At 48.9% G+C, this 26,489-nt stretch overlaps 1 long non-coding RNA gene across 2 annotated transcripts in view; it reads right to left on the minus strand.

Moving 5' to 3' along the window:
* LOC148138616 (uncharacterized) overlaps positions 1-26,489 on the minus strand; it is an 84,901-nt gene that overhangs the window by 34,226 nt on the left and 24,186 nt on the right. Inside the window, exons 5-6 of one of the 2 annotated variants that reach the window (XR_015753920.1) lie at positions 21,497-21,621; positions 20,025-20,129 (exon numbers count right to left, since the gene is read on the minus strand). This is a non-coding gene — a long non-coding RNA (uncharacterized LOC148138616). Of the gene's footprint in view, positions 1-19,891; positions 20,130-21,496; positions 21,622-26,489 lie in introns of those variants that run through there. The other variant, XR_015753919.1, reaches the window with a different exon arrangement.

Here is a 26,489-nt window from a genome sequence, read left to right on the forward strand (position 1 = left end):
TCAGTACTGAGGGAGTGCTGCACTGTCAGAGGGTCAGTACTGAGGGAGTGCTGCACTGTCAGAGGGTCAGTACTGAGGGAGTGCTGCACTGTCAGAGGGTCAGTACTGAGGGAGTGCTGCACTGTCAGAGGGTCAACACTGAGGGAGTGCTGCACTGTCGGAGGATCAGTACTGAGGGAGTGCTGCACTGTCAGAGGGTTAGTACTGAGGGAGTGCTGCACTGTCAGAGGGTCAGTTCTGAGGGAGTGCTGCACTGTCAGAGAGTCAGCACTGCGGGTGTGCCGTACTGTCGAGGGTCAGTACTGAGGGAGTGCTGCACTGTCAGAGGGTCAGTACTGAGGGAGTGCTGCATTGTCAGAGGGTCAGTACGGAGGGAGTGCTGCACTGTCAGAGGGTCAGTACTGAGGGAGTGCTGCAGTGTCAGAGGGTCAGAACTGAGGGAGTGCTGCACTGTCAGAGGGTTAGTACTGAGGGAGTGCTGCACTGTCAGAGGGAGTGCTGCACTGTCAGAGGGTCAGTACTGAGGGAGTGCTGTACTCTCAGAGGGTCAACACTGATAGAGTGCTGCACTGTCGGAGGATCAGTACTGAGGGAGTGCTGCACTGTCAGAGGGTTAGTACTGAGGGAGTGCTGCACTGTCAGAGGGTCAGTTCTGAGGGAGTGCTGCACTGTCAGAGAGTCAGCACTGCGGGTGTGCCGTACTGTCGAGGGTCAGTACTGAGGGAGTGCTGCACTGTCAGAGGGTCAGTACTGAGGGAGTGCTGCATTGTCAGAGGGTCAGTACGGAGGGAGTGCTGCACTGTCAGAGGGTTAGTACTGAGGGAGTGCTGCACTGTCAGAGGGAGTGCTGCACTGTCAGAGGGTCAGTACTGAGGGAGTGCTGCACTGTCAGAGGGTCAGTACTGAGGGAGTGCTGCACTGTCAGAGGGTCAGTACTGAGGGAGTGCTGTACTGTCAGAGGGTCAGTACTGAGGGAGTGCTGCATTGTCAGAGGGTCAGTACTGAGGGAGTGCTGCACTGTCAGAGGGTCAGTACTGAGGGAGTGCTGTACTGTCAGAGGGTCAGTACTGAGGGAGTGCTGCATTGTCAGAGGGTCAGTACGGAGGGAGTGCTGCATTGTCAGAGGGTCAGTACGGAGGGAGTGCTGCACTGTCAGAGGGAGTGCTGCACTGTCAGAGGGTCAGTACTGAGGGAGTGCTGCACTGTCAGAGGGTCAGTACTGAGGGAGTGCTGCACTGTCAGAGGGTCAGTACTGAGGGAGTGCTGTACTGTCAGAGGGTCAGTACTGAGGGAGTGCTGCATTGTCAGAGGGTCAGTACGGAGGGAGTGCTGCACTATCAGAGGGTCAGTACTGAGGGAGTGCTGCAGTGTCAGATGGTCAGAACTGAGGGAGTGCTGCACTGTCAGAGGGTTAGTACTGAGGGAGTGCTGCACTGTCAGAGGGAGTGCTGCACTGTCAGAGGGTCAGTACTGAGGGAGTGCTGCACTGTCAGAGGGTCAGAACTGAGGGAGTGCTGCACTGTCAAAGGGTCAGTACTGAGGGAGTGCTGCACTGTCAGAGGGTCAGTACTGAGGGAGTGCTGCACTGTCGGAGGGTCAGTACTGAGGGAGTGCTGCACTGTCAGAGGGTCAGAACTGAGGGAGTGCTGCACTGTCAGAGGGTTAGTACTGAGGGAGTGCTGCACTGTCAGAGGGAGTGCTGCACTGTCAGATGGTCAGTACTGAGGGAGTGCTGCACTGTCAGAGGGTCAGTACTGAGGGAGTGCTGCACTGTCAGAGGGTCAGTACTGAGGAAATGCTGCACTGTCAGAGGGTCAGTACTGAGGGAGTGCTCCACTGTCAGAGGGTCAGTACTGAGGGAGTGCTGCACTGTCAGAGGGTCAGTACTGAGGGAGCGCTGCACTATCAGAGGATCAGTCTGGGGGATACCTGCATTGTAAGAGAGTCAGTACTGAGTGCCACTCTATCAGATGAACTGAATGGCCTAATTTATGCTCCGATGTCTTGTGGTCTGAGAAGAACATGTGGAATTGTTCAGTCCATTTCTGCCTCTGCTTCCTACAGACCCTGCTCAGTAATGATTCCCACGTCCAGGTTCCAGAGACTGCGTTCTAACAGACTGTCTTCATTTGGTGACCACCTTCTTTTCCCAGGGATCAAGTTTTCGTTTCACGTGACTGACCTGCCAGCTCAAAGGGATATTTTCATGCTGCAGGGCTGAGGTTTATTCCTCAGCTTCCATGTGCTCATCCCAAATGAATCTCACTGCCCCACACTCAGCACAGTCGTGTGTTCCTTATTTCTGAGCTTCCCAATGCTAATCCACATCCAGAATGACATCCCACACTCCTCCAAATCGTATCGCAGGCTATTTGTCTGGGAGCGAGGAGTGCTAAGAGAGGAAATAAAAATCTGACAGGACTTTACAGTGACATGAAGGGTGAATTGATAATGAGAGAAAGAGTCGGTTGTGGAACACAGTGAGAATTTGTGCATGGACCCAGAGGCTACAGTGAATGGATGCATTGTGTCAATGCTCATTGTTACAGGGTTGATATGAAATCGTGGAGATGCTCTGTGATACAATTAAATGAATTAGCATATATATAGAGAGAGAGATGGTTCTGAGTGGTCTGGCCTGCTTACAACCCAATACATCTCCAAAGACGGTGGAAATGTATCTCCGTTTACCGAATGAGGTGATGAAGGAAGTAGCAGGGACACTTGCAAACATTTTCAAATCCCCTCTGGCCACAGGAGAGGTGCCGTCGGACTGACCATGTGGTACTGTTATTCAAGTAGGAACATGGGATATACCAGGCAGCTCCAGGCCAGTCAGGCTAATATCGTGGGTGGGACGTCTGTTGGAAGCAATTTTGGGAGATAGAATTAATCAGCATTTACAGAGACTGGAGTTCATGAAGAACAGTCAGAATGGTTGTGTTAAGGGGAGGGCAGGTCTGACCAATGGGAGTGCACTTTTTAAGGAGGTGACCAGCTGTGTAAATAAGGACAATACTTTCCTGTCGCCTGCTTGGAGGTCAGTAAGGCTTTTATCAAGACCCAGACTGGAAACTGATAGTGAACATAAAAACTCAAGATCCAAGGAATTTGGCGTAGAATGCTGAGTGGCAGGAAGCAGACAGTGATGGCCCAGTTAGAAATCTCTGCCTGTTCATGTCTCACTGTTGGGGTCTTGCTGATGTGGTTGATAGAAAAGATTTAGATTTGAATGGTGGAGGGTTAATCATTGGGTTCATGAATGATATGGGGATTGGTGGGGTGATAAATACTGAGGAGGATAGCCTTAGGTTACAGAAGGATGGAGATGGCCTTGTAGGATGGACCGATCAGTGACAACGGGTGAGGTGCCTGAAGGCTGGAGGGTGATTAATGATGGGCCATTATTGAAGTAAGGCTGCAAGGAACAGCCATTGAACTATGGAGCTGTGAGCCTGATGGCAGTGGTGGGTAAGCTGTTGGAGGGCATTCTGAGAGACAACTTACATGCATTTGGAAAAGCAAGAATTGATTAGGGATGGTCAGCTTGGCTTTGTTTGTGGAAATGATGTACCCAACTTGATAGAGCTTTTGAAGGGTAGACCATGGAGACAGATGAGAAGGTTTCACATGGGAGACTGCTTAGTATAAGGTTAGATGAGATGGCATCCAAGGAGAGAGGACAGCACGGTGCCTCAGTGGTTTGATTCTAACTCCCGGTGACTGTCTATGTGGAGTTTAAACATTCTCTCTGTATCTGTGCGGGTTCCCTCAGGGTGATCCAGTTCCCTCCCACCGCCCAAAGATGCCATGGGAAATGCAGTATTACAGGGATAGAGTAGAGGATGTGAGTCTGGGTGGGATGCTGTTCAGACAGTCAGTGTGGAGCCAATGGACGGAATGGCTTGCTTCTACACTGTAGGAATTCTAAAATTAATCCAGAGAGACAAGTAATGTTCTGGGGACCTGGGCTCCAATCTTGGACAGGGGTGGATGTGGGTCCTTACAGTCTGAAGGGGTTTGAACACAGTCTGAGGGGGGAGCTGGGCTGAGCCCTGAAGTGTTGAGGATGTGAATGTTTTGTGGAACTACTGTCTGAGGGGCTTTGGGGGTTAAACACATCAAAGTGATGCTTTCTTCGGTATTGACGGAGCACTTTCTGAGGTATTGAGGGAGAACTATCTGAGGTACTGAGGGTGCACTTCCTGAGGTACTGAGGGAGCACTATCTGAGGTACTGAGTGAGAACTATCTCAGGTATTGAGGGAGAACTATCTGAGGTATTGAGGGAGCACTATCTGAGGTATTGAGGGAGCACTATCTGAGGTACTGAGGGAGCACTATCTCCTGGTACAGAGTGCAGAGGATAGAAAGGAATAGATGCAATTCCCTGATCATTTCCTCAGGGTCCCCGGGGCACTCTGGTGTCGTAATTTGAAATGGAAGCCACTCCCCATTTCAGCAGATCCAGATCATTTTACACAATCAGTGAAAAATAACAGCAGCATGTGTCTGAAACATGGTTTGGGGGAAAACATTCATCAATCTATTGTTACTTGTTGCTTGGAGACATTTTAGAAAAGCAGCACCCAAACAGACTAATGCTGTCGATGCAAGAGGTGGTGCACAGGAAGATCCAACAAGTCTCTGCAGCTGCTGCCTGTCTCCCTGGAGCAGTCATCATGTGAGATCATGGCTCAGTCCTCGGAGAAATCATTTCTCCATCAAAACCTCAACCATTCCTTTACTGCTGTGTGTATGTGTGTGTGTGTGTGTGTGAGAGAGAGAGAGACAGAGAGAGAGAGAGACAGAGAGAGAGAGAGACTGCCCGTGTTTGTGTGTGTGAAAGAGTAGATGCATGTGTATCTCTGTGTGTCTGTATATTTGTGCGTGAGAGAGAAAGTGCATGTTCATGTGAGTGAGTGGCTGTGTGTGTGTTTGAGGGTGTGTGTGTCTCTGTGTGCATGTGTGTGAGTGAGGGTGTGTGAGAGAGAGTGTGTCTGTGTGTATGTGTGTGTGTGAGTGTGCCTGTGTGTGAGAGAGTGTGTCTGTGTGTGAGAGAATGTGTCTGTGTGTCTAGTTGTGTGTGTGTCTGTGTGTCTATGGGTGTGTATGACAGTGTGTCTTGTGTGAGAGAGAGTGTGTATGTGTGTGTGAGAGAGTGTGTGTGTGTGCATGTGTGTGAGAGTGAGTGTGTCTGTGTGTGAGAGAGAGTCTGTGTGTCCATGTGTGTGTGTGAGAGAGAGTGTGTGTGTGTCAATGTGTGTGTGTGAGAGAGAGAGTGTGTCTATGTATATTTCAGGGAGTGTGTGTCTGCGTGTGTGTGAGAGAGAATGTAACTGTGTGTTTTTGTGTGTGTGAGGGAGAGTGTCTGTGTGCGTGAGAGAGTGTGTCAGTGTGTGTGTGTGAGAGAGAGTGTGTCTATGTGTGTTTAAGGGAGCGTGTGTCTGCGTGTGTATGTGTGTGAGAGAGAGAGTAACTGTGTGTTTATGTGTGTGTGAGAGAGTGTGTCTGTGTGTGTTTGAGGGAGCGTGTGTCTGTGTGTATGTGTGTGAGAGACAGTGTGCGTGTGTGAGAGAGAGTGTGTCTGTGTGCGTGAGAGTGAGTGGGTGTGTGAGAGAATGAGATTGTGTGTGTGAGAGTGTGTGTGTAAATGAGAGAGCGTGTGTGTATGTGTGTGTGAGAGAGAGTGTGTCTGTGTGAGAGAGAGTGTGTGTCTGTGTGTGCGTGAGAGAGAGTGTCTGTGTGTGTGAGTGTGAGTGTGTCTGTGAGAGAGAGTGTGTCTGCGTGTATGTGTGAGAGAGCGTGTCCAGGTGTGTATTTGAGGGAGCGTATATGTGTGTGAGAGAGAAAGTGTGTGCTTGTGTGTGTATGTGTGAGAGAGAAAGTTGTGCCTGTGTGTATGTGTTTGTGAGAGTGTGTCTGTGTTTGTATTTGAGGGAGTGTGTGTCTGTGTGTGTGTGTGTGAGTGTGTGTATGTATGTGTGTGTATGTAAACTAGCCAATCTTATTGGGTGCCCATAAATATAAAATCCAGCAGCTGTTTCAGGTGAATTGGTCCTTGTGTCTCCAAAGACACAAAAGCTGCAAGAGTGACTTAACTGGGGGAAAGGGAGTGCTGTTCAGTCCAGTGGGGATTCATCCAGTAAACCTTCCCCACACACTAACATCCCTCTGGCAATGCAGTGACTAATCCTGCACACAGTGCTCCAGGTACAAACCAATGTAATGTCACCGTAGTCTTACCAGAGCATGGGGCAGCTCCGCATTACAGAACGGTGTCTGGTGGGGATTTAAACAGAGGGTCACCATGGCCCGGCTGAGGGGAGAGGTTGGGAAGAAGAGTCCTTCAGAGTAACTCTAGCTAGTGTGGTAAGCTAACTGCCCAGCCAACTGAGCTAACTGACTTCACTCCAGGGGCATGCCCTGTATAACCCAATCATAGCCAGCCTGCACCTTATTAGGAGCTAGGAGCAAGGCCATTCGGCCCCACTCTAACCCAGAAGGGAGAGCACGGGAAGCTGATGAAGGAAACAAGCCCCTCCCATGTTGCATTCTGAAATGGAGCTGGAGGACAGGGCACATCTGGCCTGCTGTTTGCTTCCCCGTGACTGCCCTGCTCCACCTTACAGTGAGAGACTGAGGGGAACCTCAAGGAGATTTCACTTCTCACTGAGAGGCTGCAACTCCAATCCAAATCAGGCTGGTTCCCTCCGAGACTCACAGAAGAGTGCAGCACTCTACAGATCAGGTCCTTGTGTCGTCCTAACCTCCAGTGTGTGGGCCAAGAGCTGGGAGGTAGTGTTAACAACATCCGACCATCCGAAATAGGAACAGGAGACCATCCAGCCCCTCGAGCCTGCTCTGGTATTCAATAGGATCGTGGATGATTCAACATTCAATTTGGGAGCTGAAACTAGGACAATACGGAGACAGAGAATCAAATTATTCTGCCATGAGGAATCATCAGACTAAAGCACACACACACACACGCACACACAACACACACGCACACGCACACGCACACACAACACGCACACACACACACACACACACGAATTGTGGGATTCAAGCCGTCTGTGGGAACGGGGAGAGACAAAAGAGACAAAGGAGCAAAATGCTAGAGAGGGATCTGATCCCACAGATTTCACTGCTTCCCTCTCTCTCTGCGGCTCTCATGTCTATTTTTGTGTTCCCAGTTCTCTCTCCCACATCTTTCCTTCAATCCCTATCTCTCAACATCCTTCACATCTCTGTCCTGTTTACATTTCCCAGTAGATTCCCTTCCTCCTTTGTCACCTCACCAGATTTTTAAGGAATGCTTAATCATTCAGTCTTTCACAAAACTAACACCTTGCTCTTCTCTCTCTGCATCTGTCCCTCTGCTCGGTGGGATCTTGCTATTCCTGTCTGTACATCCTTCTAGCCACATCACAGCAGCCTCCACCACCACCCAATTCTCTCAGCTCCATCTCTCTGCTGTTGCAACTCATCTCTCTCTCTCTCTGTCCTATATCTCTCCCTGGGATTTCTGTCTTGCTGTCTGCCTGAACTTCTCTCCCTGTCTTTCTCTCCCCATTTTCACCTTGCATCTGTCTGACATTGTATTTCTCTTCCTGGAGTTTCACTGTCTCTCTCTCTCTGTCTGTCTCTCTCCTGCTCTCTCTCAGTTCTTCTCACTTTCTCTCCCCCCCCCCCCCCCCTCTGCCTGCCTGTCTTTCTCTTGTTCTCTCCCTCCCTCTCACTGTCTGTCCGTCCATCTTTCTTTCTTTTCTGTAGTTTCTCTCCCTCTTTCTCCCTGGACCCCTCTGCTCTGTCCCAGTGACTGGGGAAGGGGCATTGGGAAGAGTTTGCCTCAGTGCCTGGTCTCTCTCAGGTTTTACCCCGACTGTAGGGGAGGAACATGAAGTACTTTTCTGAGTGAGTCTGAAATAGAGAAAAAAAGAGAGAAAGGGACAGTGACAAAAAGAGAAAGAGACATAGAGAGAGTTGAGATGGAGAAAGTGGAGAGAGAGAAATGGGCAGTAAGAGTCAGGGAGGCGGAGTGAGAAAAGGACAGAGTGAGAGAGACAGGGAGAGAGAGAGTGAGAAGGACATATATTGAGGGAGAAGGAGAGTGTGTGTACTTTGCGATGGTTGTAGAGTGGGATCTTGTTGTGCATTACAGCAGTCAGTCAAAAGGTGAGTTAGAGTCTGCACTATGTCCTCCAGCCCAGGGGCTGTGAGTCTGCATGGGAAGGGGGAGAGTGGGAGACACGGAGGGATGGGACAGCGAGAGACAGGGGGAGGGTTTGATGGGGCTTTGGGGCTGGTGGAGAAAGGAGGGGCTGTTGCCCGAGAGAGATGAAGGGAGGGATAGCATGTGATGCAAAGTCTGAGACAGGGTGGAGAAGAGGTCTCCACACGAAGGATAGTCAATGAGGCCATTCAGGGGCCAATCCTGAGGATCCTGAACCGGATCAGGATTATTTAATGGGGCAGGGGGATGATGGGCAGAAAGGACTCCATCTGTGATGCAAACCTTCTGTAATTCTCGGGCTGGGATCTTGCTGTACATTAAAATAAGTCACAGACCAGTCAGTCAACCCAGACTCATTTACCGGTGTGAGAAAGTGAGGACTGCAGATGCTGGAGAGTCAGAGTTACAAAGTGAGGAGCTGGAGAAGCCCAGCAGGTCAGCCAGGAGAGTCGATGGTTCAGGCCTGACCTGCTGGGCTTTTCCAGCTCCACACTTTTCCACTCAACTCCCTCTGCCCCAGGAGTGGGGCTCACAGCAATGTTGGGGGCAGCAAAATATTTGAGGGAGGCACAGTTGGTGAGGTAGGTATTTTGGAGGGAAGGTATTTGGGGAAGGGAATAAATTTGGGAGGAATGTAACGTTTACACAGATAGGGGTCTAAGAGCTGAAAAAGGTTATGGAGATGATTAGATTGGTGGGGAGACTGGAGAAGCTTACATTGACAGGGCTGGTGATAGCGACAGGAGGATGTTACATAGATAGCCAGTCTTGTAGAAACTGATCGGGAAAGTCACAAGCATTGGAGTTGTTTCCACAGATCGGGGGTTTTACAGGGACCTGAGAGGTTTACGCAGATAGGGAGGTTTGTAGGATGTCCACATTTTCAGAGTGTTTCAGAAATGGAAAAGGTTACACAGTGAAGGAGGGATGTTGGAGCTGTGGGAGTTCACAGAGTCTTGAGGTGTGAAGGGTTTGGGACTGTTTATGGATAGAGGGATATATTTAGGACAGTAATATGGAACGCAGAGGGAGAGTTTAGATTAGATTCCCTACAGCATGAGAACAGGTACTTTGGCCCAACAAGTCCACACCAACTCTCCAAAGAGTAACCCACACAGACCCGCTTCTCTCCGACAATTTACCTAACACTATGGGCAATTTAGCATGGCCAATTCCCCTGAGCTGCACATCTTTGGACCGTGGGAGGAAACCGAAGCACCCGGAGGAAACCCACGCAGACACGGGGAGAATGCGCAGACTCCACACCGACAGTCACCCGAGGCTGGGGTCGAACCTGGGTCTCTGGTGCTGTGAAGCACTATTGTACCCCACTGAGCCACCGTGCTGCCCCAAATTGCAGAATTACGCAAACAGAGAGTGTTTGAGGTGCTGGGAGGACTGTAGGGAGTGGACGAACAAACAGAGATGTGGCCTGCTGTTGTGGCTTGAAAAAGGTCTGGAGGTGTTTATACAGATAAGGAAGGTGGTAGGGATGGGAGAAGGTTACTGAAATCGTGTGGTGCTAAAGGCCAAGATTCAGGAGTGTGATCGGAACTGCAGAAGGTTACAGTGACATCATGTTCTCTTGGGGCTTGAGGAAAGTACACTCATGGGTATTTTGGTCCCGGCTGGATGATTTTACAGAGATGGGGGCACTGTAAGTATTGTGCAAAACTACAGAAATAGGAATTATTGTACTGGGTGCAGGATGAGATTATTGAGATTGGCATGTTATCGACATGGGAGCAATTTACACATAGGGAGTGTTGTCAGCATCGGAGTAGGTTTCAAATATACAGCGGGAATATGATAGTGGTGGAGGTTACAGAAATAGGAAAAATTCTGGGAATTACAAGCATTCAAGACATTGGCACAAACAAGTCGGACCGAAAGGCATGTTTCCTTGCTGTATGACTCTATCACATGACAAGAGACAGCGTGAGGAGGGAATATAGAACGGAAAGATCCCAGGATTCAATACCATCACCTTGAGGAAGGCCTGCTTTCCCCTCTATTGTATAGATCCTTACTAAGACAGCACAGGCCTGGATTGACACAGGAAGGCTCAGTACAGCAGAGTTAAAAATTAACAAGAGGGGGGTGTTTGAGCCTGGGACCATCATGCACTGTGTTCCTTCTTCAACACTGTATCTATGTCATGTCTTCTAGACCAAAGTTCGATCCCTTAAATACACTCTGCTCTGTTCACTGTGAGTGATCTTACAGATCTGCAGGGTTTTTTGAAGGCTCCATATGTCTCTCTTCATCTCTCTGGCTGACCGATTGTCTTCAATGTGGTGATGAATGAAACAGGAATTGGGAATTCTGCTGAGTCAGGAGCATCCTGAATACTTACAGGAGTCAGAGAAATGAACAGAATGGGACATTAGACTGATACAGTGAGGGTTACACATGGAGAATGGCACTGAGTCCCACAGAGACCTGGAAAATCCAGTCTCCATCCCTGGCCTGTGCTGCTGCGTCTCCCTGGAGTGGAGAATACTGTTGGGTCAGGATCTGGAATAACAGCAAAAGGTGCAGCCACGGGCAGCAATTATACCCTCACAGTGACAGATACCACATGGAGAGATACTGAGTGATAGCACGAGAGTGCTGAAAGGTATCAGGATCAAATCACGGTCAGGACGAAGGTGCACTGGGAGCAGTACTCAGGGATAAGTGAGCAATCAGTGGGCTAGGCAATGGCCTCGTGTTACCCTCAATCGATTCCTCATCCAGAATTTAACGCCAGTAGCAGGGATACCCATCTAACTTACTTAATACCCTTTAAGTAAGGAAATCTGTTATGGACTGCCGGTCTGGCCTACATATGAATCCAGACCCAGAGCAAGGATGTTGACTCTCAACTGCCCCCTGAAATGATCGGGAAGTCACTCGCTAAACGGCAGCTTGGGTGTGGTCATGAAATGCTGGCCAGCCAGAGACAGCAACATCCCATGAGTGAATTAAAAACAACACTGCAGGGAGCAGTGTCCTGGCCAAACATTTCAGTGGGTTTCTGGACAGGGCTTTCAACTGACAGAGAGGATGCAGGGACAGAGTTCAGGTGAAAGGAGCTTTCCAAATCCAAAGTGAGAAGGTGACGCATCAGGACAGCATGGCGATGTGACTGAAGACAAGCAGAAAGGAACAGGAACGGACAGTGAATTAGGCTCTGACAGGAAATTCTAGGAAAAAGTCAATTTCAGTTTTTTTTTGGAATTGTCAAAGTATCAGCAAGGTTTGGTCACCAGAAAGATGTGGTGACAGGAGAAACTGTGCTGTACTGTTCTGTGTTCCAAACAGGGTGGGTTACAATGGCAGGAAGAGGTTTCACGAGGCTGAACGGGATCAGATGTGAATGAATAGACACAATTAGGAAGGTTTTCTCGGAGTGCCAGAGGTAACAGAAACACCAGTGGCCTGATCTGAAGCAGATGACCCAGACTGGGCTGGGTGTGGGGATTGGAGGTGGTTTCACAGGGAAGGAGGACCATAGAGCCATAGGAGAGAACAGAAATGCGGAGAGCTGTAGGGCCTGCAGGATTTCAGGGAGATGGAGAGGTTGGGAGGGATGGGCCAGGTGACAGGGATAAGGACGTTGATTGGATGGAGCGGTTTATACAGGCAGGAATGTTTCAGGCGAATCGAGCAGATTACAGTGATAAAGTGGGTTGTATAGACTGGAGGAACAAATAGAGATATGGAGGGTAGTCATGGCTGAAGATGTTTATAGATACAGGAAGGTTTAGGCTCTGCAGGTGAGCCAGATATGAAGGGTATGGTGTCTGACAGATTTACCAGAAGGGCAGTAATTTTGGTTGAAGACAGTTTCACAGATAAGGGAGCATTAGTAACCATCTCCAGAATGGTCAAAGTGGGAAGGGTTGTAGGGTATTTTCCCTTCACACTAACAGGGACATACTGGATTCTTGAGATCACACTTTTAAAAGCCTCCCATTTGCCAGTTATTCCTTTTCCATCAAACAGACTCACCCATGATTTGGACGTGTCGGTGTTGGACTGGGATCGGCAAAGTTAAAAATCACACAACACCAGCTTACAGGTGCACTAGGTCTATTTAGAAGCACTGGCTTTCGAAGCACTGCTTCTTCATCAGGTGGTTGTGGAGCACAGTCATAAGACACAGAATTTATAGTAACTGGATGGTAGTGTCATGGAATGAAATATTAAACAAGTTTTGATTAAGTCTTTCATCTTTTGAATGATCACCAGTGCTTCTAAATCTAATGCTTCCAAACACAGTGGGTCATCGATTATCCAAATATCAATTGTCTGAATATCGGATTATCCAAAGGAGATCTCGAGGTCCCGATAGAAACATTACATCAAAGAGCTGCTTGAACCCTGACTGTGTGTTTTTTTGTTCACACTGATTAAAACAGATCTCAGCTACTGAAATACTGCTGAGATATTGAGCCCAGGTTACATCTCCAAATGACTGACCTCCCATCCTCTCTGGCTCTCCAGACTTAGACTGGAGTTCTGCATAGGGCTAAATCCTAAATCCCCCTTCCCCAGATATTCTCTCGAACATTGTCCTGCACAGGGCAGACGTGTAACTTTTCAAAATGTTGAAGGAAAAGTTGTGTGTAGCTATGTGTGCATGTGCGCGCGCGTGTATGTGTGCATGTGCGCGCGCGTGTATGTGTGCATGTGCGCGCGCGTGTATGTGTGCATGTGCGCGCGCGTGTATGTGTGCATGTGCGCGCGCGTGTATGTGTGCATGTGCGCGCGCGTGTATGTGTGCATGTGCGCGTGCGCTATTTGGAGACTTACCCACCTGTCTTACTGTTGGTGTCCGTTCTGGCTGCCCAGGAGGGGGAGGAGATGATAGGGCAGGGGCGCACGGGGGGGCGGGGCAGCTGGGGGTATGGGAACACATGGTAGGTGGGGCGGGCGGGGGGTGTAATGTTGGATGGGTTTGGGGCCGGGTGGGGGGGCGCTTTTAGAGGCGGGCGGGGCAGTATTTGACAGGTTTGTGGGAGCTGAGGGGGAGGTTGGATGGGTTTGGAGGCAAGCGGGGTGATCTGTTGGAGACAGGCGGAGGGGGATGTTGGATGGGTTTGGGGGCAGGTGGGGTGCTCTGTTGGAGGCGGGCGGAGGGTGATGATGGATGGGTTTGGGGGCAGACAGGGTCTCTGTTGGAGGCGGGCAGAGGGTGATGTTGGATGGGTATGGGATGGATAGGGTGATCTGTTGGAGGCGGGCGGAGTGTGGTGTTGCATGGGTTTGGGGCGGGTGGGGTGCTCTGTTGGAGGTGGGCAGAGGGTGAAGTTGGATGGGTTTGGGGGCAGGCAGGGTGCTCAGTTGGGGCGGGCGGAGGGTGATGTTGGATGGGTTTGGGGGCGGGCAGGGTGCTCAGTTGGGGCGGGCGGAGGGTGATGTTGGAGGCGAGCGGAGGGTGATGTTGGAGGCGAGCGGAGGGTGATGTTGGATGCGTTTGGGGCAGTTGGGGTGCTCTGTTGTAGGCGAGCGGAGGGTGATGTTGGATGGGTTTGGGGGCGGGCGGGATGATCTGTTGTAGGCGAGCGGAGGGTGATGTTGGATGGGTTTGGGGGCAGACAGGGTCTCTGTTGGAGGTGGGCAGAGGGTGATGTTGGATGGGTTTGGGATGGATAGGGTGATCTGTTGGAGGCGGGCGGAGTGTGGTGTTGCATGGGTTTGGGCCGGGTGGGGTGCTCTGTTGGAGGTGGGCGGAGGGTGATGTTGGATGGGTTTGGGGGCAGGCAGGGTGCTCAGTTGGGGCGGGCGGAGGGTGATGTTGGATGGGTTTGGAGGCGGGCAGGGTGCTCAGTTGGGGCGGGCAGAGGGTGATGTTGGAGGCGAGCGGAGGGTGATGTTGGAGGCGAGCGGAGGGTGATGTTGGAGGCGAGCGGAGGGTGATGTTGGATGCGTTTGGGGCGGTCGGGGTGCTCTGTTGGAGGCGAGCGGAGGGTGATGTTGGATGGGTTTGGAGGCGGGCGGGATGATCTGTTGGAGGTGGGCGGAGGGTGATGTTGGATGGGTTTGGAGGCGGGCGGGATGATCTGTTGGAGGTGGGCGGAGGGTGATGGGTTTGGGGGCGGGCGGGATGATCTGTTGGAGGTGGGCGGAGGGTGATGTTGGATGGGTTTGGGGGCGGGCGGGATGATCTGTTGGAGGTGGGCGGAGGGTGATGTTGGATGGGTTTGGGGGCGGGCGGGATGATCTGTTGGAGGTGGGCGGAGGGTAATGTTGGATGGGTTTTGGGGCGGGCGGGATGATCTGTTGGAGGTGGGTGGAGGGTGATGTTGGATGGGTTTGGGGGCGGGCGGGATGATCTGTTGGAGGTGGGCGGAGGGTGATGTTGGATGTGTTTGGGGCGGTCGGGGTGCTCTGTTGGAGGCGAGCGGAGGGTGATGTTGGATGGATTTGGGGGCGGGCGGGATGATCTGTTGGAGGTGGGCGGAGGTTGATGTTGGATGGGTTTGGGGGCGGGCGGGATGATCTGTTGGAGGTGGGCGGAGGGTGATGTTGGATGGGTTTGGGGGCGGGCGGGATGATCTGTTGGAGGTGGGCGGAGGGTGATGTTGGATGGGTTTGGAGGTGGGCGGGATGATCTGTTGGAGGTGGGTGGAGGGTGATGTTGAATGGATTTGGAGGTGGGCGGGATGATCTGTTGGAGGTGGGCGGAGGGTGATTTTGGATGGATTTGGGGGCGGGCGGTGTGCTCTGTTGGAGGTTGGCGGAGGGTGATGTTGGATGGACTTGGGGGCGGGCGGGATGATCTGTTGGAGGCGGGCGGAGGGTGATGATGGATGGGTTTGGGGACAGACAGGGTCTCTGTTGGAGGCGGGCAGAGGGTGATGTTGGATGGGTATGGGATGGATAGGGTGATCTGTTGGAGGCGGGCGGAGTGTGGTGTTGCATGGGTTTGGGCCGGGTGGGGTGCTCTGTTGGAGGTGGGCGGAGGGTGATGTTGGATGGGTTTGGGGGCAGGCAGGGTGCTCAGTTGGGGCGGGCAGAGGGTGATGTTGGATGGGTTTGGGGGCGGGCAGGGTGCTCAGTTGGGGCGGGCGGAGGGTGATGTTGGAGGCGAGCGGAGGGTGATGGTGGAGGCGAGCGGAGGGTGATGTTGGATGCGTTTGGGGCGGTCGGGGTGCTCTGTTGGAGGCGAGCGGAGGGTGATGTTGGATGGGTTTGGAGGCGGGCGGGATGATCTGTTGGAGGCGGGCGGAGGGTGATGTTGGATGGGTTTGGAGGTGGGCGGGATGATCTGTTGGAGGTGGGCGGAGGGTGATGTTGGATGGGTTTGGGGGCGGGCGGGATGATCTGTTGGAGGTGGGCGGAGGGTGATGTTGGATGGGTTTGGGGGCGGGCGGGATGATCTGTTGGAGGTGGGTGGAGGGTGATGTTGGATGGGTTTGGGGGCGGGCGGGATGATCTGTTGGAGGTGGGCGGAGGGTGATGTTGGATGTGTTTGGGGGCGGGCGGGGTGCTCTGTTGGAAGCGAGCGGAGGGTGATGTTGGATGCGTTTGGGGCGGGCGGGGTGCTCTGTTGGAGGCGAGCGGAGGGTGATGTTGGATGCGTTTGGGGCGGGCGGGGTGCTCTGTTGGAGGTGGGCGGAGGGTGATGTTGGATGGATTTGGGGGCGGGCGGTGTGCTCTGTTGGAGGTGGGCGGAGGGTGATGTTGAATGTGTTTGGGGTGGGCAGGGTGATCTGTTGGAGGTGGGCGGAGGGTGGTGTTGGATGGGTTTGCGAGCGGGCGGGGGAGCGATGTTGAGGGGTGGGGGGGCGGTGCTGGAAGAGTTTGGGGGCGAGCAGTGGGAAGTTTTGGGGGGCTGATGGGGCGTGAGGCCTCACGCATGGTTTGCTGCTGCCTAGTCACCTCAACGGGGACTAGGCATTACCGAAAACTCTGAGCCCTCAACGAACGACATGCAATCGATTATTCGAATAACCAATTATCTGAATGTACTATTGCCCGCCCATCTCGTTCAGATAATCAAGGTTCCTGTGTAAACAGCTGGATGTTAACCTGGTGTTGTGTGATTTTTCCCTTCACCCAATCAACCCTTGCTTGATCCTTCTGAATGGCCCCAATATTGACCCTGTTCCAGTTTAAGACCTGAATCTGTGGACCTGTCTGATCTTTTTCCATAACTATGTTAAAACAAAGACAGTTGTGGTCACTGGACACAAAGTGCTCTCTGACTGACACTTCAGTCACTTGCCCAACCTCGGTTTCTGACGGGAGGTCCAGTGTTGCATCCGTCTGAGTAGCGTGGAACCCTCTATATCTTGGTTTAGGAAACTTTCTTAGACATATTTGACAAATTCCACCTCGTATGGTCCTTTTACAATGTGGGTGACCCAGTCAATCCATCGTAAGTTAAAATCTCCAACCAATACTACTCTATTATTTTTATACGCATTTTCTCCTCTCGTATCTGCTGGCTATTTGGGCATCTAGAACACCAACCCAGCAGACTGACCATCCCCTTTTTGTTTCTAACTTTTGAAAATATGGCCTCATTTAATGACTGCTCAACAATACTGTCTCTCAGCACTGTTGTTCTGTCCTCCCTAATCAGAGGGAGAACTTCCCCTCCTCACTTACTTGTCCTTCTGTCACGCCTGTAGCTTCTGTATCCTGGAACCCTGCTCTGCCAGTCCTGCCCTTCTCTCAGCTATGTTTCTGTTGTGGCTATAATATCCCAGTCCGCAGAGCTAATTCATGGTCTGAACTTGTCTGCCTTACCAGTCAGGCCTCGTGCATTGAAATTAATGTATTGAAAACCATAATTCTTTTCCCTTCCTATTCTGTGCCCCGGATATCCTGGATAGGAAACATGCTCTCGATGGCTGATGTATTTTCCCCTGACGAGTTGATGGCCCCTGTCTTATTCAGAGTCTCAACTTCCTGCCAAAATAGTTTAAATTCTGCAAGGTAATACAAGCAAATCTCCTCCCTGGGATGCTGGTGCCCCTCTGCATCCAGTGCCTTTCATCCTCTGGTACAGGTCACCTCTACCCAAGAAGTGATCCCAATGTCCCAATTCTGAGGGACAGTTTGAATTAATAACTGGAAAGGTAAGGATTGATTAGGGATAGTCAGCACGGATTTGATACAGGAATATCTTGTCTGATGAAATGGTGTCTGAAAATATTAATGAGGGCAGTGCAGATGATGTGGATACCATGGAGTTCATTAAGGCCTTCGACAAGGTCCCACAAGGAAGGCTGGTCCAAAAGGGAAGATCCTATGGGATTGAAGGCATGTTGGCAAATTGGCACCACAATTAGTGGAGGGTTGTTTTTGTAATTGAAAGCCTTTGTCCAGCAGGTGTACCACAGGGATCTGTGCAGGACCCATTGCTGTTCCTAATGGACATTAATCACTCGGAAGTGAAAGCAGAAGGTATCATTATCAGGATTTCAAAAGACAGGAAAGATGAGGGTGTTGTCTACAGAGAGGGGGACGGTCTCTGGCTGCAGTCTGAAGGTTGAGGCTGGGACAGAATTTCAACAAAGTAATTTCAATTGATAACCAGGCAAGAGCACAGCAGGCAATGAGGGAATACTCATCAATTAAATTACATTTACTTTGATGTAAAATGCCTGACAGGTAAGGCAGATGAACGCACGGCATGGATGCGAAGATGGGACTGGGAAATGACAGGAATTACAGATACACAGCTGAGGGAGGGACAGGACTCGCAGATCATTGTTCCAGAGGACAGATTCAACAGGATGGATAGATGGGGAGGCAAGGGAGGAGGGGGAGTGGAGTTTTTGATCAGTGAAAACATCACTGCAGCACTGAGACAGGATATTCCTGGGGATCGCCCACTGAAACTATGTAATGGAACTGAGAAATAAGAATGAATAATCAGTTTGATATGACTGTACTACAGGCCTGCAGTAGTCAGCAGGAAATTGAACAGCAAATATGTCAGAGATCTCAGATATCTGTAAGAAGGATGGGTTGTAATGGTGGGGGATTTTAACTTTCCAAACCTAGACTGGGACTGCCAGAGTGTTCCATAGGTTGGATGGGAGGGATTTGTTCAGTGCGTTCAAGAAAACTGTCTCAATCAGTATGTGACTGGCCCGACTGGAGAAAGGGATAAAACCTGACCTCCCCTTGGGAAATAAGGTTGTGAAAGGGGCTGAAGAGTTTGTGGGGGAGCACTTTTGCAAAGTCACCACAATTCTATTAGTTTGAAAATAGCGATGGAAAAGGACACGCCTGGTCCGCAAGTGAAACGTCAAAACTGGCCTTGCTGCAATCTAGAAGGTATTAGACAAGACTGTCTAAAAATTGCAGATAAAGGGACGTTGGTCAAGTAGGATTCTTTCAAAAGAGAGATAAATTAAGATTTCAGGGGCAGCATATTGCTGTTAGTGTGAAGGACAATGCTGACACCAGTGGGAAATACTGGATGACTTGGGATGTTGAGGCTCTGGTCAAGGCAAAAGGGGGTACATATCCTATATAGCCAGCTGGATTAAGTCAATACTTTGAAGAAAATTGTGGGTGTCGTAATGCTCTTAAGAGGAAAACCATGAGGGCCTAAAGGGGAACTGACAGCTTTGGCAGAGAAGGTTCAGGAAAACCCAGAGAGATTCTACAAGTATATTAGCAACATAAGATTACCATTAACTCTGAACAGAATGTGACTCCTTAAAGATTAATGAAGCCATCCATGTGTGAACCCATAGGAAATGGGTGAGATCCAAGACAAAACTTCACGTCAGAACTTACTGTGGAAGACACACTGGAGAAGCAGGGAAATAAACAGTGATGTTTTCAAAAGAGTCCACATTGGAGGACAGGAGGTGCTGAAGGTTTTCAAACACATTAAAATTAGACAACTCCCTGGGAACTAATCAAGTTTTTCCTAGGACATTGGGGTAAGTTCAGGAAGAAACTTACAATGATATTTCTATCACTGACAGCCACGGGTGATGAGCTCGGAGCCTGGAGCTTGCCTAATGTTGTGCCAATATTTAGGAAAGGCTGCGACGAAAAGCTAGGGACATAAACACCAATTAGCTTGGTGTCAGTGGTGCCAATGTTGTTGGAAGCGATTCCACGGGACAGGACTTACATGCATTTGGAAAGGCAACGATTGATTAGGGATAGTCAGCATAGCTTTGTGCATACAAAGTCGTGCCTCTCAAACATGATAGAGTTTGTTGAAGAGGTGACCAAGAAGATGGATGAAGGCAGAGCAGTAGACGTCCCTATCCTGACTTCAGAAGACCTTAGACAGGGGTTAGCGTGGTGCACTGGTTGGTAAGGTTAGATCACATGGGATCAGGGAGAGCGAGACAAACGGACACAAAATTGGCTTGACAGTAGGAGACAGAGGATGCTGGGAGAGGGTTGTTGTGCAGACTGGGGGCCTCTGACCAGCGGTGTGCCATAAGCATTGGTGTTGGGGCCACGCATGTGCATTATTGACATAAACTAGAATATATGAATTATTGTTAGTAAGTTTGTCGATAGTAAAATAAGTGTTATAGTGGGCAGTGATTACAGTTATCAAAGGTGATCTGAACCAACTGAGCCAGTGGGTCAAGAAATGAAAGATGGAGCTGAATTCAGGTGTTGGATTTTGTTAAGACAAACCAGAGACGACTAATACAATTAATGGCAGAGCTCTGGACAGTGTCGTTGAACAGAGAGAGACCAAGGGGTGCAATTACATTGTTCCTTGAAAGTGGCGTCACAGGTGGACAGGGCAGGGAAAGCGGTTAGGCACACTAGCCCTCATGGGTCAGAGCATTCAGTACCTGAGTTGGTCCATCATGATACGGCTGTATCAGACATTGCTGGGTCTCCAGTTGGAGTACTGTGTAGAATTCTGATCCTCCTGCTTTAGGAAGCATATTCTGAAACTGAAAATGGAGCAAAGATTGATGAAGATGTTACTGATACTGGAGGATTTGACAGAAACAGGGAGGCTGGATAAACTGGAAAGCAACATGGGTGGAATGAGATAGATTTGGCAAATAAGGTTAGGGATAATTCAAAAAGATTCTACAGCATACAAGTACAAAAAAGCAACTAGAGAGACAATAGAGCCCGTCAAAGATCAATGAGGCATCCATGCCTGGAACAACAGGATATGGTCGCGACCCAAAATGAATATTTCATGTCAGAAAGTACTGTGGACAAAGATTATGAAACAAAAGAAAGAAACAGTGATGTATTGAAAAGAGTCCCCATTACAGAAGAGTTGGTGCTGGAAGTCTTTGAACACAAATGCGGAGAAAGCCCTAGATCCTGAACAAGTGTATCTCAGAACATTGCAGCAAAGTCGCAGTGGGGACCGTGGCAGAGATATTTGTATCAATATCCTTCGTATTTCCATTGGGTGTAGGTGGCTGAGGGGTGACCTTATAAAGGTTTATAAAAAACATGAGGGGTATACGTAGGGTGAATAGTGAAGGTCTCTACCCCAGGGTAAGGGAATCCATAACTAGAGGGCAAAAATATGAGGTGGGAGAGGAAATACTTAAAAGCGACCAGAGGAGCACATTTCCACACAGAGAATGGTGCACATTTTGAATGAGCTGCCGCTGAAGTGGTAGAGAAATGTACAATTACATCATGGAAAAGACATTTGGGCAGGTACATGCAGAGGAGAAGGTTTGACGGAATAGGGACCAAACGCAGGCAAATGCGACTCGTTCAGGAACCGTGGTCAGCATGGACTAGTTGGATCGAAGGAACCGTTTCTGTTCTGCATGGCTCTTTCTCCAGTTATTGGAGGAGGAGACTACTGAGATAAGGCATGCTATAGGCACTGAAGCAAGTTACAGCGATACAGATGGTACTCTGGAATGCAGTATATTTCAAACATGTGGAGGGACTATCAGGAATGGAGGAGGTTACAGGGACAGAAACTGTTATAGGAGTTAAAAAGTATTGAAGACACTGGTCCAGGAGACATTGTATATGTACAGTGTTGGAGGGGGAACACAGAACAGAAAGATCCCAGGCAGCATTCCCACACACTCATGGGAAGTCTGCTTTCACCTCTGTTATACTGATGTTCACTAAGACCTCACAAGCCTGGATGGATAACTGTGACACTCCGATGCTGTATCAGTACAACAAAATTTACAGTAAGGGTGGTGATTGTCTTAGGGTGTGTCAGTACTGTGCTCCCCCTCCAGCACTGTATCAAAGTCGTGTCTTGTTAGCTGATGTTTGGAGCCCTCTCATTGATCTCTGCTCTGCTCACTGTGAATGATCTTACCTCACTGCAGGATTTACTGAAGGCTCCAGATCTCCCTGCCCTTTCTCTCTCTGGCTGGCCAACAATCTTCAATGTGGCGATGGACGAGATACCCAGGAGTTGGGAAGTCTATTTTTCCCGATTACCTGCAGGAGACAGAGAAATAGGCAGGATGGGAAATTAGACTGATGTAGTGAGGATTACACATGGAGAATGGCACTGAGTCCCACAGAGATCTGGAAAATCACAGTCTCCATTCCTGGCCTGTGCTGTTGTGTCACCCTGGAGTGGAGAATTCTGTTGGCTCAGGATCTGAAGTAGCTGTAAGAGTGAGCGACACTGACAGAGGCAGAAATTGGACCCACACAATGAGGAATACCACATGGAGAGATACTGAGTGATATCACCAGAGTGCAGGAAGGTATCAGGATCAAACAATCATGAAGCAAAAACAGGTGTGGCTCCATGATGCACTGGTATCAGTGTTCAGGGATGAATAGCTTGTGAGCAGGTGAAGTGATGGCCTAGTGGTATTATTGCTAGAGCATATATCCAAACCCTCAGCTAATGTTCAGGGGAGGCAGGTTTGAACCTCACCAGCTGAAATGGTGGAATTTGAAATAAATTATTTTTAAAATCGTAATTGACAATCAATACATACCATTACTGCGGTACAATAAATTCAAACACTTCTCCTTTCGAGATGGACATCTGCCCATCCTCACGTAGTCTGCACGACGTCCCCACAGCAAAGTGTTTGCCTCTTAATTACCCTCTGAAATGACCGAGCAAGTTAATCAGCTTTAGTGCAGCTAGGTCTGAGCAAGAAAGGCTGGTCAGCCAGAGACACCCACATCGCATACCAGATTTTAAAAAAAAATCCATTCGGATGGCCCCACTGGAACCATGCAGGGAGCAGTGTCCTGGCCAATCATGTCAGTATGTTTATGGACAGGGCTTTAAACTGACAGAGAGGATGCAGGGACAGGGTTCAGGTGAAAGGAGCTTTCCAAATCCAAAGAGAAAAGGTGACGCTTTGGAACTGCAAGGGGATGTGGCTGAAGACAAGCAGAAAGGTACAGGATGAGTCAAAGTTTAACTAAATCTGTACATCAGTGAATCGATTTGTGACAGGAAATTGTGGGAACGAGTAAATTATGTTTTTATTGGAATGGACAAATTGTCTGCGATAAGATAGACTGATTTGTGACGCAGAGATTTAGACACCAGGGACACGTGGTTATAGGGCGAACAAAAGTTGTAACATAAATATTCAATGGATCACAAGCTTGCGGAAACTCAGTCAAAATGGGCAACACGAACAATAAGGATAACAAAGGTATTACAGAGAAAGCATTTGGTCTCAGATCATGAAATAGAGTCAGTCTGAATGTAATTCTGGCTGCTACTTGCCAAGGACACAAGCAGCAGAACAGTTTTAGCCACTGAACAGCATTGCATTGCTTATCACTGCATTAAGCAGGAACTCATTGGAATTTTTAATAAGAGCATTGTGATAATTCAGTGCAACTTCAATATTCATATAATCTTGACAATCACACTGACAAGAGTGATATTCGAAGAGGAGATTGTAGAATTTTTTCAGTGTTCCTTTAAATAACACATTGTGCAACTGGCGAGGGACGTAACTATCTCAGAGCGACCGTTGTGTGATAGAACTTAGTGAATGAGTAATGTCACCTGGAGAGATCCTCTGGGAAATTGTGAGTAAGTGCAGTTTAAAGAAATATAAAGTTTTAAAGTGAATTACAAATACGACAAGATACAACTAGAAACAAAAACAGCCAATTACATGAGTGTGAGAGGAGAACTGACCAAGGTAAACAGGCTAAACAGACTGAAACATGTGTCTGTAAATGAACAGTGGAAAACATTTGAAGGAACAGTGTAAAAAACACTCAACAAAAGGACATCCTATTGAAACAGAAAATCCTCAGCAAGAAATTCACACCATTCACTCACTGAGGACAAAATGGATCATATTAGATTATGAGGCTTACAAGATCACTACAAAGTATTTAAAATCCTGAAATCAGAGAGAGTTTAACCAGTAAGTGTTAAAGGTATTGCAAAGTGGCTGCTAACATGAGGAGAGCAGTGGGAAGGGGAATCATTGTCAGGAGCTAATGACACTACAGGAACAGGGAGAAATGAAGTTGCTGAAGGTGGTGAGAGTGTTACAGAGAGTGGTCAGGGCCTGAACGGTGTTACAAAGCCAGTATGGATTGCTGCAGCTGGAGGTGTTTGCAGAGGTAGTGAGGAGCATATACATATTTATTCATGGGATGAAGTTGTCATTGATTAGACCAGCATACTTTGCCCCACAGTTAATTGTCCAGAGGGCAGTTAAGAGGCAGCCATATTGCTGTGGACTGGATGCACATGTCAGCCAGACCAGGTTAGAATTTCAGATGTCCTTCCCTCAAGGAGGTAAGTGAACGAGAGGAGTTCTTCAGACTGATCAACAATGCTTTTATAGTGGCCTCACCAATGTCTTGTACAGCCACAACATGACATCCCAACTCCTACTCTCAATGCTCTGCCCAGTCAAGGTAACCATACCAAAGGCCTGCTTCACCAGCCTGTCTACCTGTGACACCACTTTCAAAGAACTGTCTACCTGCATCCCTGGGTCTCTGACTGACAACACTACCCAGGGTCCGAGCATTAACTGTACAAGTCCCACCCTGATTTGTTTCACCAAAATGGAACACTTCACATTTATCTAATTAAACTCCATCTGCTATTCTTCACCCACTATCCCAGCAGTACTGTTCATCCTGTTGAATCAGATAACCTCCTTCACTGTCCACTTTACCACCAATTTCAGTACCACCCAAAAAAACTTACCAGGAAACCAGTACTCCCATCCAAACCATTTATCCACATCACAACAACTCTGCAGCCACTGCACCGCTGGTCCTATATCTCCAGTCAGAAAAACATGTCTGCCACCGCCTTCTGCCTCCAACCATCAAGCCAATTTTGTATCTAGTTGACTAGCTCCTCCTGAATGCCATATCCTTTTAGATTGACCTGAGCTTATTACTCAGTTTACCATACGGGACGTAGAACACAGAACAGTACAGCACAAGACCCCTAAGCCATGATGCCATGCCAAACTTTATCCGACGGTAAGATCAAACTAACCTACATATCCTTCATTTTACTGCCATCCATGTGTCTATCCTAGAGTGTATTAAATGTCCCGAATGTATCTGACTCTCCTACCACTGCTGGCAGTGCATTCCACCCATCTAACAGCTTTTTTGTAAAGAGCCTATCTCTCCTTAACCATCCACCAATCACCTTAAAATTATGCCTGCTCATAATAGCCATTTATGCTATGGTATAAAGAAGTGTCTCACTATTCACTCTCTCTGTGTCTCACATCATGTTGTTCACCTCTACCAAGTCGCCCCTCACCCTTCTTCACTCCAATGAGAAAAGCCTTACCTCCCTCAAACTTTCTTCATAAGACATGCCCTCCAGCACAGGCAGCATCCTGGTAAATCTCCAACTTAACCTCCCTAAAGCTTCCACTGTCTTCCTGTAATGAGGGGACCAGAACTGAACACAATATTCCAAGTGGGGTCTAACCAGGGCTCTATCGATCTGCAGCATAACCTCACAGCTTTAAAACTCAAACCCCCAGCTAATGAAAGCCAACACAACATATTCCTTCTTAACAACCCTGTAAGCTTGGGTGGCAACTTTGAGGGATCGATAGATGTGGAACCCAAGATCCCTCTGTTCCACAACACAACCAAATATTCTGCATTTAACCCATTCAACTTTGATCTTCCCCCAATGAATCATTTCACAATTTTCCAGATTGAACTCCATCTACCACTTCTCAGTCCAGCTCTGCATCCTGTCAAAATCCGGCTGCAACCAACAACAGACCTCCACACTATCCACCACTCCACCAACCTCCATGTCATTGGCAAAATTACTAACCCACTCTTCCACACCCACATCCAAGTCATTTAAAAAAAAAAATCACAAAAAGCAGAGGTCCTGGAACCGGTCCCTGCAGAATACCACTGGTCACCGAGCTCCAGGCTGAATGCTTCCCATCTATCATTCCTCTCTGTCTTCTATGAGCCAGGAATTCTGTATCCAGACAGACAGCTTTCCTGTATCCCATGCCTCTGTAATTTCTGAATGAGCCATAAATGTGTTTTATCACATTCTCAAAGGATTCAATAAGATTTGTGAGGCACGATCTGGCCCTACCAAAGCCATGCTGACTATCTGTAACCAAACTATGGTTTTCCAAGGAGTCATAAATCCTGTCTCTCATAGTCCTCTCCAATAATCTGCACACCACAGACATAAGAACATGATGTCTGTAATTCCCAGGATTATCCTTACTCCCTTTCTTGAACAAGGGAGTAACATTTGACACCCTCCAATCATCTGGTATGACTCCGGTGGACAGTGAGGGTGCAAAGGTCATCGCCAAAGGCGCAGCAATCCCTTCCCTTGATTACTGCAGTAACTTTGGGTACATCCCGTCTGGTATATACCTATCCTTATGTTTAGAAAACATACAGCACATCCTCCTTCTTAACATCAACCTGTTCACATACATCAGTCCTTTTCATGCTGTCCTCACAAATGACAAGGCCCCTCTCAGTATGAATCCTGAAGCACAGTATACATTAAGGAACTCCCCTACCTCCTGTGACTCCAGGCACAAGTTCCCTCCACTATCCCTGACCGGCCCTACCCCCACTCTGGCCATCCTCTTGTTTCTCACATAAGTGGAGAATGCCTTACGGTTTTCCTTAATCCTTCCCAACAAAGCTTTTTCATGCCCCCTTCGGGCAGTCCTAAGTCCATTCTTCAGTTCCTTCCTGGCTACCTTCAGAGTCCCCAGAGTGTGGAAACAGGCCATTTGGCCCAACAACGCTATACCGACCCTCTAATGAACATCCCACACAAAACCATTCCCCGACCCTATTTCTCTCCATGTACCTTAACTAAC

Source organism: Chiloscyllium plagiosum, unplaced genomic scaffold (assembly GCF_037043375.1).
Source record: "Chiloscyllium plagiosum isolate Xiang-an unplaced genomic scaffold, Cpla_swu_hap1 HiC_scaffold_40, whole genome shotgun sequence".
In the NCBI taxonomy this organism is placed as follows: Eukaryota; Metazoa; Chordata; class Chondrichthyes; order Orectolobiformes; family Hemiscylliidae; genus Chiloscyllium; species Chiloscyllium plagiosum.